This window comes from Miscanthus floridulus, chromosome 10 (assembly GCF_019320115.1).
Source record: "Miscanthus floridulus cultivar M001 chromosome 10, ASM1932011v1, whole genome shotgun sequence".
In the NCBI taxonomy this organism is placed as follows: domain Eukaryota; kingdom Viridiplantae; phylum Streptophyta; class Magnoliopsida; order Poales; family Poaceae; genus Miscanthus; species Miscanthus floridulus.
In genome coordinates, this window is record NC_089589.1 from 74,787,930 (window position 1) to 74,808,814 (window position 20,885).

At 40.9% G+C, this 20,885-nt stretch overlaps 1 long non-coding RNA gene, 1 other non-coding gene and 1 pseudogene across 2 annotated transcripts; 2 read left to right on the forward strand and 1 right to left on the reverse strand.

The window, feature by feature from the left end:
• Positions 1-1,360: 1,360 nt before the first annotated feature.
• Positions 1,361-1,467, forward strand: LOC136490399 (small nucleolar RNA R71). Its single transcript, XR_010767692.1, has one exon. It is a non-coding gene; the product is annotated as a small nucleolar RNA R71 (small nucleolar RNA).
• A 10,283-nt stretch (positions 1,468-11,750) lies between these two features.
• On the forward strand, positions 11,751-18,966 carry LOC136486761 (disease resistance protein Pik-2-like; annotated as a pseudogene).
• On the reverse strand, positions 12,833-19,343 carry LOC136486763 (uncharacterized). Its single transcript, XR_010766943.1, has 3 exons — positions 18,973-19,343; positions 13,075-13,283; positions 12,833-12,969 (listed from the first exon to the last, which is right to left on the reverse strand). It is a non-coding gene; the product is annotated as an uncharacterized lncRNA (long non-coding RNA).
• Positions 19,344-20,885: the final 1,542 nt, after the last annotated feature.

The following is a 20,885-nucleotide window of genomic DNA, read 5'->3' on the forward strand; positions in this document are numbered from 1 at the left end:
ATAGAGCAACTATTTATCATTTCAACAAAGGAGAAACTAAACATTCTTAAGTCACATATGAGAGTGGAATAAATATTTTTGTTGTTTTTGCCATATTTCATTTTTTATATGCTAATAATTAAATAAATAAATAATGCGGAAAGATACAACTTACCTCTGCGGGGTCCTCCCCCAAGCTAGATTGATGCCAGGTGATGATTCTGAGATAAGTTATTTGTTTAGTATATCAACTAATGCTTACACTTAGTAATTTTGGTACAATGATCAAAATAGACACTATGTTCCGTTTGATCAAGGTAGACTGATTAACCTAAGCCCCATGCATAATTTAAGAGTCTATGAAAGTATGATTGCACGAAAAATCATACCCCAAACCAAAACATACTTTGTGTAAACATGGTAAGATAATTATGCTTCAACAATAGAAGTAATTCAATGGAAAATCTTTATATATAAGTTTTATTTTATTTTTTCTGAAAGTTTTATTTTGACGCAAAAATTCAAATTTTTAATATAGAAATATTTATTTTGAATATATATTTTTTTAAAGATAACTACCGATTTACCTTCGGCAAGGGCTTGAGTTTTTAGTCCGTCGGGCAAGACCTTTCCTCCTTCATTGATCTGCAGCTGCATGAACATTTTTGAGGGAATCCTTGGGTTGCCCTGGGTTTTCCCCGAATGATCGACAGGAATAGCGGCAGCTATTTGTGAAATTTGAGTCTATATCATTTTGTTAAAGCTTAATTGATTTTTCATGGAGGAAGATAAACTTTCTATTTTAGAATTGATGTTCTCTAGCATTTTATCATTGTACATCAACTTTTTAGTAATGTTTTCGTTAATTTGAACTTGGCGTAAAACCAAGTCTTTGAAGGAAGGTTGATTCGAATTGTAATTAGAATTGAAGTTTGAATTACCTTGCGGGTGGGATTGGTTATTCCACCCGTTATTACTTTGTGGTTGGCGAAACCAGATGTTGATGAAGGCAACTTTTTTGTGGGTTTTGGGGCAGTCATTCCCTGAATGGCCAACGTTTCCACATACCTCACACGTCATGTGCGAGTCTAAGGCCTGGACGGTGCCCATCATTGCTTCTTTGTCTTGGTCCCATTCCTCTAGTCTTTTCATGAGAAGATCTATTTTTGCAGCAAGCATATCCGCCTCCTTCACGGTATGCATGCCTTTTTGTGATTTCCTTTCTTCCCCCAAGCTTTGATTCGACACCATTTTATTGATGAGAGTCGTGGCTCCATCAATAGTGAGAAAAAAGAAAGCGCCTCCAACAACAACGTCGAGGTGGCCCCTAAACATGATTGTTAATCCATCATAAAAATATTGAAGCACTAGCCAATTTTCAATCCCGTGGTGCGGGCATGCTTGGATGTAGTCCTGCAGCCTTTCCCATGCCTCGGGAATTGATTCCATGGTGTTCTGCTAGAAGTTAGGGATTCATCCCCTCAGGGCATTGGTTTTGCCAATGGGGAAGAATTTGACGAGGAACGTCATGGAACACTTGTCCCACGAATTGACAGCTTCCCGTTCCTTGTATAACCACTGTTTTGCCCTCTCCGAGAGGGAGAAGGGAAACAAGCGGAGCCTGATGATTGCAGGCTCAACGTCCTTGATGACGATAGTGTCGCAGAGCTCGAGGAAGTGTTGGAGATGCACGTTCGCATCCTCGCTTCATAAACCAGAGAATTGTTTTGCCTGCACCATCGTGATGAGACCGGTGTGGAGCTGTCGACACGGAATTTTCGTCCTGTGCCGAGGACACACGTAGCAAGCCAGAAGGGTCTGCTCGATGGAGCTGTAGATCCGCCTAGCTTCAGCACAGGGATGGTTGATCCTGCGCACTCCTCCCGAGACGTGCCAGTCAATTTGATCATGTAAGTAACAAGGAGAGAAAGTTTATCAGTAATTAAGGGCGGAACGTGCCGGTGTTGCCAGACAGTCCCGAATGTGTGGCTCTGAGAATCGATATGAAAGGAGATCGACTAAACAGTCGATTCCAGCATATTAGTGAGAATAAATCGGTTGAAGCTCATTGGGTTGTATAAGAAGGATCGGTTGTCATTCAAGATAAATGTCGTTATTTGAACAAATATTAATCAATGGCAATAAGATGTCAGCAATGATTGGTTTATGCTAAGCCAATGATTACAAGTAACCGAACCCCTTTCTATATAAAGAAACAGTTCAACACCATTTAACCGTTTAATAAAGATAAATCTAATGAACATGTTAGATCTCATCTATCGCTATGACCAGTAGGGCATGAGGCAGAATCATACAGGCCGTAGAAATAACAATAGACTCGACGACCCTAACTCATTACTAATATTAGTGGGGCATGAGGCAGAATCATGTAGGCCGTAATACAATAATAAGATTATGGGGCTAACACATCTTTCAACCCATCTTTACTTCAACGGTCTCATGATGCGAACTGCTCGTGAAAGCACTCGATATCGGCTAAAACAGCCGATTCAGGCATAGCGCATAGTTAAAGTCATGCCTTATCAGGAATAGATCTACCAAATAACGATCCCCACTCTACTGGTGCTAATAGTGGGGTGTGAGGCAGAATCACACAGGCCATGATAACGGGCCATGGAACGGTTTCCGCTAGCCAATAAATCTACTCAAGACGCAACATGCTTTAACCGCACGCTATGCACGATCAAGATTGATGTAAAACAGCCGATAAAACGTAGCTCATCGTTTAATGTGTAGATTAGATCGATTTCAGATTAACAAACGATGGGCTAAACAAGATATAAGGCCGATCTAGATCAATCTCAATCGTGCAGAGTGATATTGCTGTAATTTAGATAAATAATGAAAGCAATAAGCAATATCGGTAACTTAATGAATCTACCAAAGACTGTCATTCTAAGGTAGAGCCGATAACTTGACCTTAATCTAGTTCATGGAGTGGGGGTCGACCGGATCGATGCAGCCATACTTGAACTAGGCAAGAATCGATAACTAACTTATACCAGAGTCAGCAGTGGAGGTCGACCGGATTGATACAGCTGTACGAACAGAGGTATAAGCCATAACGGTACTTACACCAAGCAGTGGAGGTTGACCGAATTGATGCAGCCAGTACTTACTGAAGAACTCGCTGAGATCTACTCTACTCCTACTCCTAAGGGGTGGCTGGAAGCCGAAAAAAAGTAAATGGCTTGTATATTGGATTGATTGTGTCTTTTACAATAGCCGGGCTTCGATATTTATACCCGGGACCTGTGCATGACTCCTAGTCTAAGCACGACTCGTCACAATTTTTTTGACCCTAGAGAAAACATTCCTAATTTAAGATAACTTGTACTCTAATCTTTCTCTTTTTGTAGAGTCCAACATGTCTCGTCCTGGCGTCGAACGTAGCCTTTGTCGTTATCCGCTGGCGCTATCTGAAGAAAGCCGATTCTAGTTTTTGCATTCGAATCAGCTAGTTCCGATCTGCACGCAATTGATTCCTTGATCCCCCGCCGTGTGCTGCGCCGGTGGCACTGGTCGCCTCCCGCCGCAAGGGCCCCAAAGGCCGTCGTCCTCGGGCACGACGCAGCAGATGAGCCCCGCCGGTTGTTTACGGCATGGCTGCTCCCTTCCATAGGTATGTATGACACTGTGATTTGTTGTCCCCACATCTTCTTCTTGGGATGGTTCATTAACATATTTTGATTTGGCTTGCGTACCACAATTCCAGGTTCTCAACTATTTCGATTTTGTAGTTATGATTTTGTCGATGCCTATGTGATTTCTACTTCATGAAATAGCCTCAAATGATTATGGAATTTACATCCTTGGTCGTCTCTTCATTATGTCATTTGTGCTTTCCAAACATATCTAATTTACATTCCTTGACGCTTCTTCTCATATGTCCTGTGTGGTCGATTTCCAAACATGAATGCTTTTAGTCAACAAATATATTAAGTATAAAGGACAGTGCGGTGGACTAGGAATAGCCAAGGTTTCTTGAAATTTTTTTGATTACATATGTCCTCTGTTCTCTGTTCCCGGTCATGAATACTAACAAGATTATGAAAATGGATATTAGCTATAAATGTTAATGCAGTGCATTTGGATTTACCAAGGTGTCTTGAATTCTTTTTTGGGTGATACAATTACATAATATACATACATTTTCCAAATGCTACTGCATTATACTTATTATTTGGGAGTCCAAAGCATTTAAGCGTGTACCATAGGTTCATTAAAATTTTAAGAATCATATAGATATAGATTAGAAATGGGCACTGAAATTTTATAGCCACAGCTTATTTATTCAGAATCATATTCTGGTACTAAGCCTGTATATATTTCTTGTTGTTGTCATGTATTTTTCCACTAATGCAAATGAACACATGGCCTATTCCCAAAGATGACGTTGTCAGGCTTTTGGTTCTCCTTATTCTTTGAGTTTTCCCTGCAATTATGTGCACTGTTGTTCTTTCAAATCCATTGGAGTCCCTGGCCTGCTTGTTAGACTTAGAGGTATTACTGTATGAGACCAAGGGAAGCAACTTTCCAAGTTTATTTGGGTCTTTCGACACACATATTTATCAGGTGCATGATCATAGTGTGCTTGCAAAAAAAAACTCCCATTTCAATACCAAAGGTTAGCTTCAATAAGGCAACGACATGAACGTTTCAGGTTTCGCGGTTCGATAGCTGTAGATACCTAGGAGTTCCCTAATTTGTCTGCTAGATTTTATTCGTGGTTCGATACCTGTACATACCTACGAGTTCCCTAATTAGTTTGCTGGATTTTCTCGGTCAGGTAATCTCTAGATTCATTCAAAAATAGTTTGTGCATGTGAGAATGTCTCTATGACTACATACATTGTTGGTAGACAAATGGATTCCTATCAGAAAATTGAGAAAAGACTGAAAAATACCTACCTCCATGTTATATGAACATCCATCGTAAAACCTACAACATCACGGATATTCATTTTAGATAGAACAACTAAATTTAATTGTAGGGGTGATCTGTCCGCACCCCTAATTCTATACCCAGTAGTGACATTTTTTTAACATCCCTTACAAGACAAAAAAATAATATAAGAGGCGGTCATCATCCTAGCTACCATGTTTCATTTTTTATACAGCTGTCGCATAAATGTGTACATGGCTATTGTAAGGTATTTACGTCTCGTTATATGAAATTTACTTTTACATATGGGCAGTTGGTTCATGACATGTTAATATTTTAAGCAAGGTTCTTGCTTCTTTATGCTATTCCCAGGTTGGATCTTGTTGGTTGTGATCTGACTGACCGCCTGATGAAGATCCTCAGAGAAAAAAAGCTGGCCTTCGTTGCTCTACATTACGAGCAGGAGCTCGTGACTGCTTACAACATAGGTCTTTCTTTTCTTGCTTTGGAAGTTTATCTAATCTTAAGTTTATTTTCAATTTGGTCTAACAAAGAGTAGACTGGCTGCAGCGACTCAAGCATTATGATTGACAGTTTTTAATGCAACCTGTAAGGATATGTCTTCGTAGGCGTTTTGCATAGGCAATGGTGTCTCAATGTGCCCATATCGAGTGAGACTGCAGCCTGCACACCAGATAGCTTAGTCATTGCCACACATCATCTGCAATATGTTACATGTGTGAAATACGACCTACTTATATTATTCTTCTCTGGTCTCTATAAGCAAGGTTCTTGCTTCTTCATGCTATTCCTAGGTTGGATCTTATTGGTTGTGATCTGACTGACCGCCTAATGAACATCCTTAGACAAAAAAGCTGGCCTTCGTTGCCCTACATTACGAGCAGGATCTCGAGACTGCTTACAACAAAGGTCTTTCTTTTCTTGCTTTGGGAGTTTATCTAATCTTAGGTTTATTTCCATAGGTTTCGCGGTTCGATAGCTGTAGATACCTAGGAGTTCCCTAATTTGTCTGCTAGATTTTATTCGTGGTTCGATACCTGTACATACCTACGAGTTCCCTAATTAGTTTGCTGGATTTTCTCGGTCAGGTAATCTCTAGATTCATTCAAAAATAGTTTGTGCATGTGAGAATGTCTCTATGACTACATACATTGTTGGTAGACAAATGGATTCCTATCAGAAAATTGAGAGAAGACTGAAAAAATACCTACCTCCATGTTATATGAACATCCATCGTAAAACCTACAACATCACGGATATTCATTTTAGATAGAACAACTAAATTTAATTGTAGGGGTGATCTGTCCGCACCCCTAATTCTATACCCAGTAGTGACATTTTTTAACATCCCTTACAAGACAAAAAAATAATATAAGAGGCGGTCATCATCCTAGCTACCATGTTTCATTTTTTATACAGCTGTCGCATAAATGTGTACATGGCTATTGTAAGGTATTTACGTCTCGTTATATGAAATTTACTTTTACATATGGGCAGTTGGTTCATGACATGTTAATATTTTAAGCAAGGTTCTTGCTTCTTTATGCTATTCCCAGGTTGGATCTTGTTGGTTGTGATCTGACTGACCGCCTGATGAAGATCCTCAGAGAAAAAAAGCTGGCCTTCGTTGCTCTACATTACGAGCAGGAGCTCGTGACTGCTTACAACATAGGTCTTTCTTTTCTTGCTTTGGAAGTTTATCTAATCTTAAGTTTATTTTCAATTTGGTCTAACAAAGAGTAGACTGGCTGCAGCGACTCAAGCATTATGATTGACAGTTTTTAATGCAACCTGTAAGGATATGTCTTCGTAGGAGTTTTGCATAGGCAATGGTGTCTCAATGTGCCCATATCGAGTGAGACTGCAGCCTGCACACCAGATAGCTTAGTCATTGCCACACATCATCTGCAATATGTTACATGTGTGAAATACGACCTACTTATATTATTCTTCTCTGGTCTCTATAAGCAAGGTTCTTGCTTCTTCATGCTATTCCTAGGTTGGATCTTATTGGTTGTGATCTGACTGACCGCCTGAATGAACATCCTTAGACAAAAAAGCTGGCCTTCGTTGCCCTACATTACGAGCAGGATCTCGAGACTGCTTACAACAAAGGTCTTTCTTTTCTTGCTTTGGGAGTTTATCTAATCTTAGGTTTATTTCCATAGGTTTCGCGGTTCGATAGCTGTAGATACCTAGGAGTTCCCTAATTTCTCTGCTAGATTTTATTCGTGGTTCGATACCTGTACATACCTACGAGTTCCCTAATTAGTTTGCTGGATTTTCTCGGTCAGGTAATCTCTAGATTCATTCAAAAATAGTTTGTGCATGTGAGAATGTCTCTATGACTACATACATTGTTGGTAGACAAATGGATTCCTATCAGAAAATTGAGAGAAGACTGAAAAAATACCTACCTCCATGTTATATGAACATCCATCGTAAAACCTACAACATCACGGATATTCATTTTAGATAGAACAACTAAATTTAATTGTAGGGGTGATCTGTCTGCACCCCTAATTCTATACCCAGTAGTGGCATTTTTTTAACATCCCTTACAAGACAAAAAAATAATATAAGAGGCAGTCATCATCCTAGCTACCATGTTTCATTTTTTATATAGCTGTCGCATAAATGTGTACATGGCTATTGTAAGGTATTTACGTCTCGTTATATGAAATTTACTTTTACATATGGGCAGTTGGTTCATGACATGTTAATATTTTAAGCAAGGTTCTTGCTTCTTTATGCTATTCCTAGGTTGGATCTTGTTGGTTGTGATCTGACTGACCGCCTGATGAAGATCCTCAGAGAAAAAAAGCTGGCCTTCGTTGCTCTACATTACGAGCAGGAGCTCGTGACTGCTTACAACATAGGTCTTTCTTTTCTTGCTTTGGAAGTTTATCTAATCTTAAGTTTATTTTCAATTTGGTCTAACAAAGAGTAGACTAGCTGCAGCAACTCAAGCATTATGATTGACAGTTTTTAATGCAACCTGTAAGGATATGTCTTCGTAGGCGTTTTGCATAGGCAATGGTGTCTCAATGTGCCCATATCGAGTGAGACTGCAGCCTGCACACCAGATAGCTTAGTCATTGCCACACATCATCTGCAATATGTTACATGTGTGAAATATGACCTACTTATATTATTCTTCTCTGGTCTCTATAAGCAAGGTTCTTGCTTCTTCATGCTATTCCTAGGTTGGATCTTATTGGTTGTGATCTGACTGACCGCTTGATGAACATCCTTAGACAAAAAAGCTGGCCTTCGTTGCCCTACATTACGAGCAGGATCTCGAGACTGCTTACAACAAAGGTCTTTCTTTTCTTGCTTTGGGAGTTTATCTAATCTTAGGTTTATTTCCATAGGTTTCGCGGTTCGATAGCTGTAGATACCTAGGAGTTCCCTAATTTCTCTGCTAGATTTTATTCGTGGTTCGATACCTGTACATACCTACGAGTTCTCTAATTAGTTTGCTGGATTTTCTCGGTCAGGTAATCTGTAGATTTATTCAAAAATAGTTTGTGCATGTGAGAATGTCTCTATGACTACATACATTGTTGGTACACAAATGGATTCCTATCAGAAAATTGAGAGAAGACTGAAAAAATACCTACCTCCATGTTATATGAACATCCATCGTAAAACCTACAACATCACGGATATTCATTTTAGATAGAACAACTAAATTTAATTGTAGGGGTGATCTGTCTGCACCCCTAATTCTATACACCCAGCTAGTGGCATTTTTTTAACATCCATTACAAGACAAAAAAATAATATAAGAAGCAGTCATCATCCTAGCTACCATGTTTCATTTTTTATACAACTGTCGCATAAATGTGTACAAGCAGGTGTAGAGTCTGAATTTACAACTCTACAATGTTCTACAGATGAAGATGCCCTCCTTCCATACAATCTTGATGCAATCTTGAACCCGTGCAGCGCTAAAGCCATTTTCACTCCTACCAGGCGCCCCTAGCCTGCGGTGCTGCTAAGGGCCCTACTCAAGTCATTGTAGCCTTTGATTTCATCAGAGGTGCCTCTAAGTCCTGATGTGTTATCTTCTCCTTGATTGTTGCTTTGGTTTTCTTCTTCCCCCAAATTATTGTCTGCCTACACCGTGATTTGATACTGCTGCTTCCTAGCCATGTAAACTCCTGCCTGTGATCATATATCTGTATGCACCATGTAATATTTCCTACCTTGCAAATATGCACCCTAGGCTACATTCAGGATTACAGCACTCATATTCTCTCTTTTAATTGCAGTCTGGTAATTACCTTGAACTAAGCTCTAATGAACTTATTTTTCAGCAAAGAAGCTACTGAGGGGACCTCCAACCCATCTTCCACATCAACAGCAAAGGGCAAAGCCAGGAGAATGGGGTTTCAGCTTCAGCGTAGAGCTTTCATGGTTGGTAAATAAAACACTAATATTCTGAAACGTTTTACTGAATCTTGCTCACTTTGGCTCAGACACCTCACCTGAATTATCACCTGAAAACAGGTCAGTTACAAGAAGACCACACGGATATGGAGTTTTGATAGTCAGCATAGACCAACAACCGACCGAGGCAGCAATCTTTACATAGCAAAATCTCTATATTTAGAATCATGTATAGTTGCACGGGCGCGCGAAGGCGCGCGCCCTCATACTAGTATCAAAACAAAGGTGACAGAAAGAAACTAGTCGCAAGAAAGGTCAACAAAGTTTCTGCTATTTTCAGCCGCTACCTTTTTCCATAGCACACTACAATAGTACAGATTAATTTGAGGTGGGCAAAAAGAGTTTTGAGATGCAGATGCCGGGACACCTGTCACCTAGCATCTGTTAGCCTGTTCGTTTGGCTGTGGCTTTTCGTAAACAATCGTAAATTTTCAGCCGAAACAGTATTTTTCTCTCACACAAACCAGCCGGTAGTACTTCTTTACGAACCAGCAACGATACGAACCAGCCAACCGAACAGGCTGTGTATAGATCCAGATTTACATCAAGTTGCAAAAAAAAAGGTCCAGATTTACACATGTGGTCAACGCTCATCTCTACAATTGAGATTTGAAAAAAAAAACAGAGTTTTGGACCGAGATTAGAGTAGTTTAATATATTAGGGACCTAAATATGTAGTTCCATAATTTTGGTATTTGGGAGAGAATATTGTGATAGTTTAGAGACCGCCCATATAACTATAAGCTACGGATCCATATGTTGATTTGATTTCACGTTGAAACGCCACAACAGCTAATAACCTGTGATGTGGCTACTTTGGACCGCAGTGTAGCGACCTTTTTTAAGGGTCAGCAGGGGAGGCCCGTACTTAATTTTTATATATACGAAAGGGAATATTTACAATTTACAAGGCTTGTAAAGCCCAAACAGGAAAAAAAAAGTTGTCTAGGCTTTAGATATGCAATTTCACACTTCAAGGACCTGGATGATGACGTAATAGTATATATAGGGATCACTAGTGTAATTTACGCTCATATTATATGGCTAAAAAAAGTTGAATTCAACAAGGGGAGGGGCTACATCAGCAGCATTGGGTTGAATAATTTCACTTTGTTTGAGATATCAGGTAGTCAATCAATTACAGAGGGTCATTATGGACATTTCATATGTTTATATTCTACTAGAAAACTAGAACCCATTTTACCAAATGCTTTTCTAAAATGCTTTAGCTCTACCGGAGAAACTGCTTCTATAGAGAAGCCAGAGCCATTTTAAAGAAGCCTCCGATGCAGACCAAAATTGGCTATGATCTCCTTGTTTTTTTAATATTCTTTTACAATAAATAGTTATCAATATGCTTAAATGTATATTCTATTGAAGGTTAGCACTCTTGGTTTCTCATAGATCTCACACTAAACTGCACCGTCGATCTTGAGCACCATAGTGTATACTTAAACGAAGGGGGATGCTAGAATTTTAGCCCTCTTCGTTTATCTTATAATCCGTCTTTTTCAGCTTGTTTTTTTTAGCCGGAACAGTGTTTCTCTCTCACAACAAATCAACCGGAACAGTGTTTTGGCTTATTTTTTCAGCGAAACGAACAGGGCTATTTTATTGATTATAAAAAAGAGGTTTATAAATGTTAATGGGGAGATTCTAGTTGTTTTTTTGAGGGAAAATGAGGAAATTCTAGTGGGAATAAGAAAAGCTATTGGGCTTAGCTGACCACAGTACAATTATGTACTCCCTCCGTTTTAAATTATAAGACGTTTTGCGAACTGATCATAGATCAGGTGGTTGGGTTCCTTGTGGTGGAACCTGCCCACCCGGGTTCCAGTCCTCGACTTGGCACATATGTTCACATTTTCCGGGATTTATTTCAGGATTTAACGGCGCTATGCTTTCAGTTGTAGGCGACGTCTTCAGTCGACAGCGAGGTGCTTATGGTGACTTCATAAATCTCGAGATCTGCCGGCTCAGTCCTTTGAAGGTACTCATAGAGGTAGGGTTTACGTGCGTGCGTTCATAGGGATAAGCGTGCGTGCGTGTTGGGCGTATACGTTGTACTGTGTAATTCTCAAAAAAAAAAAGACGTTTTGACTTTTCTATATATATAAGCTTTGGTCGTACACTTAGATATATACTAAGCAATGTATTTAGAAAAAGTCAAAATATGTTATAATTTGGAACATAGTGAGTTTATGCCATGGTAGCAATATATAAGAGTGCAGCCTGCATACAAAAATCATCATTTTTAATAGCGTACAAATGATAAGACTATTTTTTTCGTAGGCTTTGGTCAAAGAATATTTTTATTTAAGATAAAAGTAAAATAATATAAACTTTTAGAACCAGTAGAGTATGACAAGTGGTGCTCTTTTAATTATTATTATATGAAAATGTTCTTTTCCATGATGCACACATAACATAACAAATAGTACCGATCAATCTGTCTTCACTTGACAAGAAATATTCTCTTTTTCCAAACAGGTTACAGATCCACATCACTAAGGTATGACATAGTTGCAGAAACACCACTGCACATATGTTGAAGTATGTGAAACTAAAAGTTGAAGGGCTCAAGGGGGGCGACTGTGTTTTGCTAGTCAACGGCTAAGTTGATATATCAGAGATCCAACTCAGCTCACGGATCTGGCCAGGCAAGACTTGCTTTGCAATGTCCCAAACTCCCAGTTGACTATGTTCATGCCTAGCTGATATCCCCATGTTCCCATCTCTAGGTGCGCGGAGGTTGCACAATTCCTCCGAGCATTAGCATCACTAATCACTAGCTGCTACCACCGAGACAAATACACTGGAGTATCTAGGAGAGACAGGGGAAGCAATGGCAGACCTGGCAGTAAGCTTGGCCAAGTCGGTGGTGGAGGGGGCTGTGACCAAGGCCCTGGCTGGCGATTGAGGAGGAGGCAACGCTGCGGCAGAGCACGCAGAACGACCTGGCGTTCATCACCGGTGAGTTCCAGATGATGCAGTCCTTCCTCAATGTCGCAGATGAGGAGCGCGCCAGGAACAACGTGGTGAGGACCTGGGTGAGACAGGTCCGTGACCTCGCCTACAACGTGGAGGACTGCATCGAGTATGTGATCCACCTTGACAAGGCATCAGACTGGCACTGCCGCTGCCTCCCAGGCTTCATCAGGCCAGAGCTGCCGCTGGACAAGGCGGTCGCCGAGATAAAGCTGCTCAAGGGCAGGGTTGAGGAGGTGAGCCTTAGGAACATAAGCTACAACCTCATCAGTGATTCAGGTTCCAAGCCCGTCACGCAGCAACAGTTTGTGCCTGGTGCTTCTGTCGGTGCCACAACATTTGACATGCTCGTCAAAGCAAGAGATACCACAAAGATGCAACGAGGATTAGGAGATCTGACCAAGTTGTTGATCACCAAGAAACCTGGTGGAGACCTTGGAGTGATCTCAGTGTGGGCAGCAGGTGGCAATGCTGATACCACACCCATAATCAGGGAGGCTTATGGCAAACCAGAAATATGTGACAGCTTCAGATGCCGTGGCTGGGCAAAGCTGACGCACCCTTTCAACCCCCATGAGTTCCAGCGGAGCTTGCTGATTCAGTTCCACACAAACTCTTGCCTACAAAAGAAATCGGGTGTAGACATTGGTACCCTCAAGAGATTGGAAGTGGCTGCAGAAGGCGAACTTATTGAAGAGTTCATGGAGCAAATGAAGGAGAGGTACCTGGTTATCCTGGAAAACGTTTCCAGTATGGTAGAGTGGGACACCGTCAGAGCTTACCTGCCTGAAAAGAAAAATCACAGCTGGGTCATCATCTCTACTCAGCAATCTGAAGTCGCCAGGCTGTGTGTTGGAGATCCATGGCAAGTGTTTGAGCTTAAGCAGTCCTCAGCCGAACACTCTGTATGTGTCTTCTTCAGGGAGGTAAGCAGCTGAAACACAATTGAATAACTTTCCGGAAAAAATGGGTTTAGGAGAAAGTAGGTGGAATAAATTCTTATATTTGTTCAGTCAAATCAGCAAATCCCAACTCATAATGTAACACTTGGCACAGGATTCAGAAACTGTGCCATCCCTCCAATGTTTGTTGCATGTTACATTAATTCCTCCTTCCAAGTGCACATGTCCCCTTCTCTTGAGGTCTCCTTGACCACCCTTCTTAAATTTTCTATATTTTCAGGGTTCTCAAGGCGACGGAGATAAAAGCAAGCAAACCACTATGGTGATGGCTAACAATAATGAGGCATCATCATCAATGGGTGTCCAAAACAACACTGATATGTGGATTGGTCGATTCCCCCTAGTTAAAGTACGCAATTCACAGATGAAAGATCTCCGTGGCTATTTAGCCAGGGCATGTGTTAATGGTTTTCCTGTGATATCCGTGTGGGGGATAGCTGGTGTTGGGAAATCAGCTCTAGTCAGGAACTTATACTACGACATAATGTGTGACAGTAGCAACAAAATATTTACCATGTACAGTTGGGTGGATGTATCACATCCATTCAATTTAAGGAACTTGGCTTGGAGCTTACTTTCAGAACTTCAGTCAGATTCTCCTCAGCAAAATGGAATCAGCAATCCCATTCAAGAGTTTCATGAGCTTCTGGAGAAACATCGCTGCCTTGTCGTAATAGATGGTTTGCAATCCACAGACGAGTGGGACCTAATACAACATTACTTGGTGTCTATACATTCTAGAAGCATTATCGTTGTGATTACAACGGAAGCAAGCATAGCCATACATTGTGCAAATCGAGAAGAGGCCATGTACAATGTCAAAAGTCTAGAAGACGATGAAGCACGTGATCTCTTCAAAAAGGAGGTGTGTTTTCTTGCAAGATACTTGCCTATTCTCTTGGTCTCATTAAATCTAATTTCTCAGATACATCTTGATGCTCAAATGCAACAATTAGTCTATGATTTATCTTTTCCCCCCTCTAGGTGATTAAACTATGTTTTGCAAAAGAAGATAAATGGTGTGAATATATATATTTTTTTTTGCATCAAAGTAGTTTTATCCAAGCTTTTTTTCAGTTGCTATGCTCATCCCATCTTAAAAGACACAGAATCATCTTATCCAAGTCTTCTAGTATGCCTAACAAACTCATCCAAATGGTATCATAAAAGTTCAGAACAATTCTTTCCTAGGACCAGGAATACAAAAAAAATTCTATTAAAGAATTATATGTTTAGTAGTATTGATATCATAAACAATAGACCATATTACAAGCATACTGGCAATATAGATATGTCATAATATTTCAACAAAAATTGTATCTTTTTTCTAAGTAAAAAGTTAAATTCAAACAACAAGCGCACCCCACAATTTGTAAGATAAACAAACAGAGCCTGATGCACATGTAATTTTTCCAACTTTTCAAAACATAAGTTTATGCATGCTAACAGCACAAACCAAAACTAAATCTAAAGTGTGATTGATTGATACAATAATTATTACTAATTTAGCTTCTTTTCAATAATATAGGTAGGCATATTTCCAGATTCGTCCGCTTTAAGGGATTCTGAAGATCCCGAGCTTCTAAAACTTATTTCCAAGTGTGGCGGACTTCCCAAAGTAATAGTTGCTGTAGCCAACTTTTTGGCACCCATGACAGTCAGCTGGATGAAAACCGCAATGAATCTTAGTGACAGATTTATGCATGATCTGGAGACTAAACTGGAATTTGATAACTTGCGTGGATTATTTGGTTGGATGCACAACTACTTCCGTACTTGCCCAGATTACCTCAAGCCATGTATCCTCTACCTGTCCATTTTTCCGCAAGGCCCAAGCATTCGACGGAGGCGTCTAGTGAGGCGGTGGATCGCAGAGGGTTACTCGAGGGACACGTCCAACAGGTCAGCTGAGGATAATGGGGAAAAATTCTTCTCGATGCTCCTTGATCTGAGTATCATCCAGCAGACACCACATTCAGTCACCACTGCAGATACAAGAATGGTCTTGTGCCAAGTCAACGGCTTCTTCCGTGAGTACATCATATCAAGGCGAAAGGATGAGGACCTTGTCTTCGAACTGGAGGGCAGGTGCACATTGACCAGTCAACGCACAGGACGACACCTTGTCATAAAGCAAAGCTGGGACAGAGACAAGATCGTGTTCAGTAGTATTGACTTCTCAAGGCTACGCTCCCTCACTGTGTTTGGACAGTGGAAGCCCTTCTTCATCAGTGAAACTATGAGGGTGCTCCGGGTGCTTGATCTTGAAAATGCAACGGGTGTCACATATAAATGCCTGGAGCAGATGCTGAAGGTGCTTCCTCGCCTCAAGTTCCTCTCTCTGAGAGGAATAAGAGAGATCTGCTATCTGCCACGTTCATTTGCTGGTCTGAGGCAGCTTGAAACTCTGGATGTCAGGGGCACCTCCATAGTCACTTTGCCACCATCCATCACCAAGCTTACCAAGTTGCAGTACATCCGTGCTGGCATAGCTAAGGAACCATCAGTACCATGTGCTCATTTCTCTTGGTTGCCTAGCTGCTGTAGATCTTGTCTTGTAGGTGGTGTTGAAGTGCCTGCAGGGATTAAGAAACTTACAGCCTTGCACACTCTTGGTGCTGTCAACGTTGGTTTTTCAGGGGGCAAGGCCATCCTGAAAGAGCTCAAGAAGCTCACCCAATTGCACAAGCTTGAAGTGACAGGCATCAACAAGAAAAGTAGGAAGGAGTTCTGTTCCGTCATCTCAGACCACGTTCATTTGGAATCCTTGTCAGTGTGGCTCATCATGGGCAATAACAAACCTTGTTTGAATGACATGTTCTCGCCTCAGAAGAAGCCTCCGGAAAATCTTCAGAGCCTTAAGCTATATGGCCTTGTAAAAGAAGTGCCAGCATGGATCAGAGATCTTCCCAAACTAACAAAGTTGGAACTGGAGATAACTACGTCAGAAGAAGTTGAAGTAATCAAAGTTCTTGGGGACATAAAAGAACTATGTATTCTACGTTTTTATGTCAAGCCGCTTAAAGATGGAGATGGTAATAAGCTTAACTTTTTTGTCGAGGTGAATGGAGTAGAGCAGAGCAGTTATTTGAACCTCAAGATACTTGAAATTGCTTGCAACTCAGAGTTAAATGTATCCTTTGGATCATTAGCAATGCAAAATCTTGAGCTGCTGACAGCTAAATGCTGTACTGGGTCGGCAGTGAAGTTTGCTGACGTGAAGAGTCTCTCTAAAGGAAAACTCAAGGAGGTGTGGTATTTTGGTTCCCTTGACAACACAGTTAAGTTGGACATGGAGAATCAACTTAACCAGCATCCTAAGACACCTGCTTTGAAACTGGAGGAACCATGTTCGTCCTGATGCATACTGACAATCTGTCTGTTTCTGATTCTGGCACCAGAGCACAGGGCTAAATGACTGGTGCTTTTCATTTATACCTTCCCTCTTCCTTTTCCTACACTCTAGGCATTTTGAACTAAAATATTTGCGTCCATGGCACAGTAAAGATAATTGTTGTTTCTTCGATGTCAAAATCTACATGGAGACAATTGAGTGAACATATATAGCTAAAATGCTAAATTGACTCGAATTTGTTTACTCTGTACGGCAAATGTTATATGCACCTGTGGTATATAATGAACCTGTGCATTGACATCGTAATTCAATTATCTTATTTTCATTTTTGTGCTTGTTTTCCCCTGATTTCTTGGGTGATGTTGTGTAGATGTTGTCTCTCAGTCTCGTATTATTGGGTCATGTTAATTCCAGGTCTCATGGAGTCGATCTGTCGATGTGCCTAACGTTTTGACCAGTTGTAGGAACCAATCTTTCTCCATTAGAGTACATGATCTCCTGTGCTAGGTGCTATGCACATCTGATTGTTCTAGTCCATCAAAACGTGCTCCTGCACGGGCAAGTAATCCTAAGTGACAAGGATAAATGTGATGCACATAGCTAACTAAAACTGCATATCTTTGTTTTTTTTACATTTGTTCTTATTTTAATATTTACTCATCTTTGTCTGGTTGTAATAGAGTTTAGTACCAACTAAATATATGCTTTCCTATGCCCATTCATAGTTTTTCACCTTTCTATCACCATCCATGCGTGTTTGACATATGTTTAGTTCAAACTTTACGTTACATCCATTGCTTCATACATACAAGTATACATGGTCAGTATGGTGTGACACAGATCATACATGTATGTATTGAGTTAGTTTTTTTTCTATATTAATAATGGCCAAAGATGGTAAGTAGAAAAACAATTCCTTGGGGACATTTTCTTTATAATGATGAGGCAGGCATTTAGATTACATATGTCTTCAATTTATTTTTACTAATGGCGGAAGCCAGTGACTTATACGAGAACTTAGAAGACTACTATAGATTATTTTTCATAATTGTATATGTTAGAGATGAACATTAGGGGTACTTTATATTATTTTTGAATGGTAACTGGTGGGTCATTTAGATATGGATTAGGTTTACTTTGCACTTTTCATAATGGCAGAGTTGGGTAATTTTTAATGGCATAGTTTCGTAGTTTAGGTGGAGGTTAGGGGCCACTTTAGATTATTTCTCACAATGACAGAGGTAGGTATGAAGGGCGGGCCTGGTGCAAGCGGTAGAGTCTTACCGCCTATGACCGGAAGGTCCCGGGTTCGAGTCGCGGTCTCCTCGCATTGCACAGGCGAGGGTAAGGCTTGCCACTAACACCCTTCCCCAGACCCCGCACAGAGCGAGAGCTCTCTGCACTGGGTACGCCCTTTTTTTAATGACAGAGGTAGGTATAGTTTTAAGAAAAAAAACATGACGAAACCAAATAGCAGTGGCAGACGCAGAGCTTAGTCATAGGGGGGCTCATTTCTTTTGCATACAACATCGTCCCTTATTGAGTTATTTCCTTCTTCCTTCTCATCCTCTGCTAGCTCAGAGGTGCTCATGCATAGGAGTAGTGCCAGAGCAAACCCACCCCCATGTCCTTCACTGCTAATGGGTATCATTGCTAAATAAGGCTTGTGAGGATCAGTATGGAGGCTAGAAAGGGTCCTCTAATTAGTAATAGTTCTAGGAAGTCTTGTGAGGATCAGTATGGAAAGGAGCCCCTAATTATTAATAGTAAGATTGGTACAAAAATCCAATAACCTAAACGGGACATCTTCAAAATGATTGTATGCTCATATTTTGTACCATTTGTTTAGAAATTAGAACAAGTCATAATTACCATATCGACCGATGCCCAAAATCTTATGCCCATGACAAAAATCTGAATTTTAACTTGCACTATATATGAAATCAGTTCCGGCAGAGGTAGAAGTCTCTATTCTTTGGTCCTAGAAGTCTTGGGTTTCAACCAATCTGTTAGTAAATTTTAATTTCCAAGGACAAGGCTATCTAGAATCGAGAAATTCCCATCTTTAGACCTCATCTTACGCTGAAACTTTTTAGCACTGGCCCGTTAAACTGCAACCATTGTGGCTCAGAGAAGCAATAAGCAAGGTTGCAAGTTAAGCATCAACAGGTAAACTAGATCTAGAATAAACAACAGACCCTCTTATCCACGAAGCACGAAACAGAGGAACAGCTTTGAATCCGCAAATCCCATCTTCTGTACCTTCCCCTGCTTGCTTTGTAAAAAGAAAAAAGAATTTATTGTACCTTGGGCCACAAGGACGGATTGGGGCAACACGCAACAGGAAGAAGCGACGCGCAGGTGTGGACGCCCTTCGTCTTCAAGCTCAAGCTGCTAGTCTGCTACTGGTTCGACGTCGATGGAGCGGACAGGGGCTGCAGTGTCGTGGCTTACTGTGGTCGGCGGCGGTGGGGATTTCGTGGAGTAGCGAGAGCGGAATCTGGGGACCGGGTGTTGAGCACCGTTGGCGGACGCTGGGACTGGAATTGGGGAACGCTGACCGGCGGCGGGCCCTGTATTGCCTGGCCTGGGCAACAACTCCAGCAACGCTGGAAGCGCTTGAGCTAAGCAATTTCTCAAAGCAAACAACAGCCCGTTGAGGCTCGTGGTGGATGGAACTCCAGAAGAACTCTAGGCCTTGTTTAGATCACCTCCAAATTTCTAAGTTTTTTCACTCTCTCTTCATCATATCAATTTTTGAACGCATACATGGAGCATTAAATGTAGATAAAAAAAATAACTAATTGCACAGTTTGGTTGTAAATCACGAGACGAATCTTTTGAGCCTAGTTAGTCTATGATCGAACAAAATTTGTTAAATACAAACGAAACTTGCTACAGTGTCCAGATTACAAAAATTTACAATCTAAACAAGGCCCTAGTCAACAATGCGGAAGGACTTGCAGAGCACAAATGTTTCGTTCTTTTTCGAGGCAAATGAGAAACAGAATTCCATCCCATTTGTACCCTAAACTTACAACCTATTTTGATTCCAATTTTTATGACAAAAATCTTTATTACGAATAAGATTATAACATTATTAGGCCGTTTCACGACCGGAGTCCTAGATATGTAATTTTCTCCCTTAACTATAGAGGTGGACTATTATTAGTTGAAGTATAAATGATTTATAATTAAAAAAAAAGGCTTTGGAGACAGATTGAGGATTATTGTAATCCGGTGGTTCAATTTTTATAATCCAACCCATAACCTGCAGTGTTTTGACCATCTTCAGATTATTTTATTTGATTACTGTAATTCAATTGGCATCCAAACAACCTCTTAATTTGTTCATGTATTTAGTAAAAAAAAACCGTTTGAAGTGACACAAATGCACGTTTGTAAAATCAGAAAATCCATTCAATCACCATACTAGACAATTGTACTGTGACTTGCCACGTAGGGATCAGCCACAACATCCTGAATATGTGTACTATTACTAATGTACGCCTCACAAGATGATTCTACTGCCTCCTGACTGTATATGTACTATATAACTCAAAAATATTTTCACAAGACAGAAGTCACGGCAAACCACGTTCTTTCAGGTTCGACTGAAACTTTACTGTAAACTTAAATTCTTGATATATTCATTAAGGGCATGTTTGGAACAAAGAAATACAAAATAAAGGAACTGTCATATGGGGCCACGTCTACACAAGGAAACAAGCGCGCCCAGGACGCTCGCAAAGCCGCAGACGACGCGCCTATGGCACCATAGGCGCGGTCACTGCACTCTGCATGCGCGCGCGGAAGAAGGCAAGTGCCTGGAAGATAGTAGAGCCGATCATGGCCTTAGATTGAGGAGCAATTGGCTCCAAGTTGTTATGGCCGAATGGCCTATATAATCTTGTACTCGGTATGGTGATAATCAAGCAAGAACAATTACCCAAGTTCCCTAATCTTCATCTGCTAAAACAACTGGGCGCTGAGGGGTAAAACCTCGCCCCTAACTACGGATCGCGGCTACGATCTACGTAGCCTGGGTCCTCCTACCCTATCCCTCGACGCCCTTGACAACCTGGTATCACGTTCCAGGCCTTCCTCATCTCGCCGATCATCTTCATCCTCGCCGCCGCCGCGTTCCACCTCTGCACCGCCCACTCCGCAAAGCACCACCGCCATGGGAGAACCCAGTGCCAAGGAGGCCGCCCTCCAG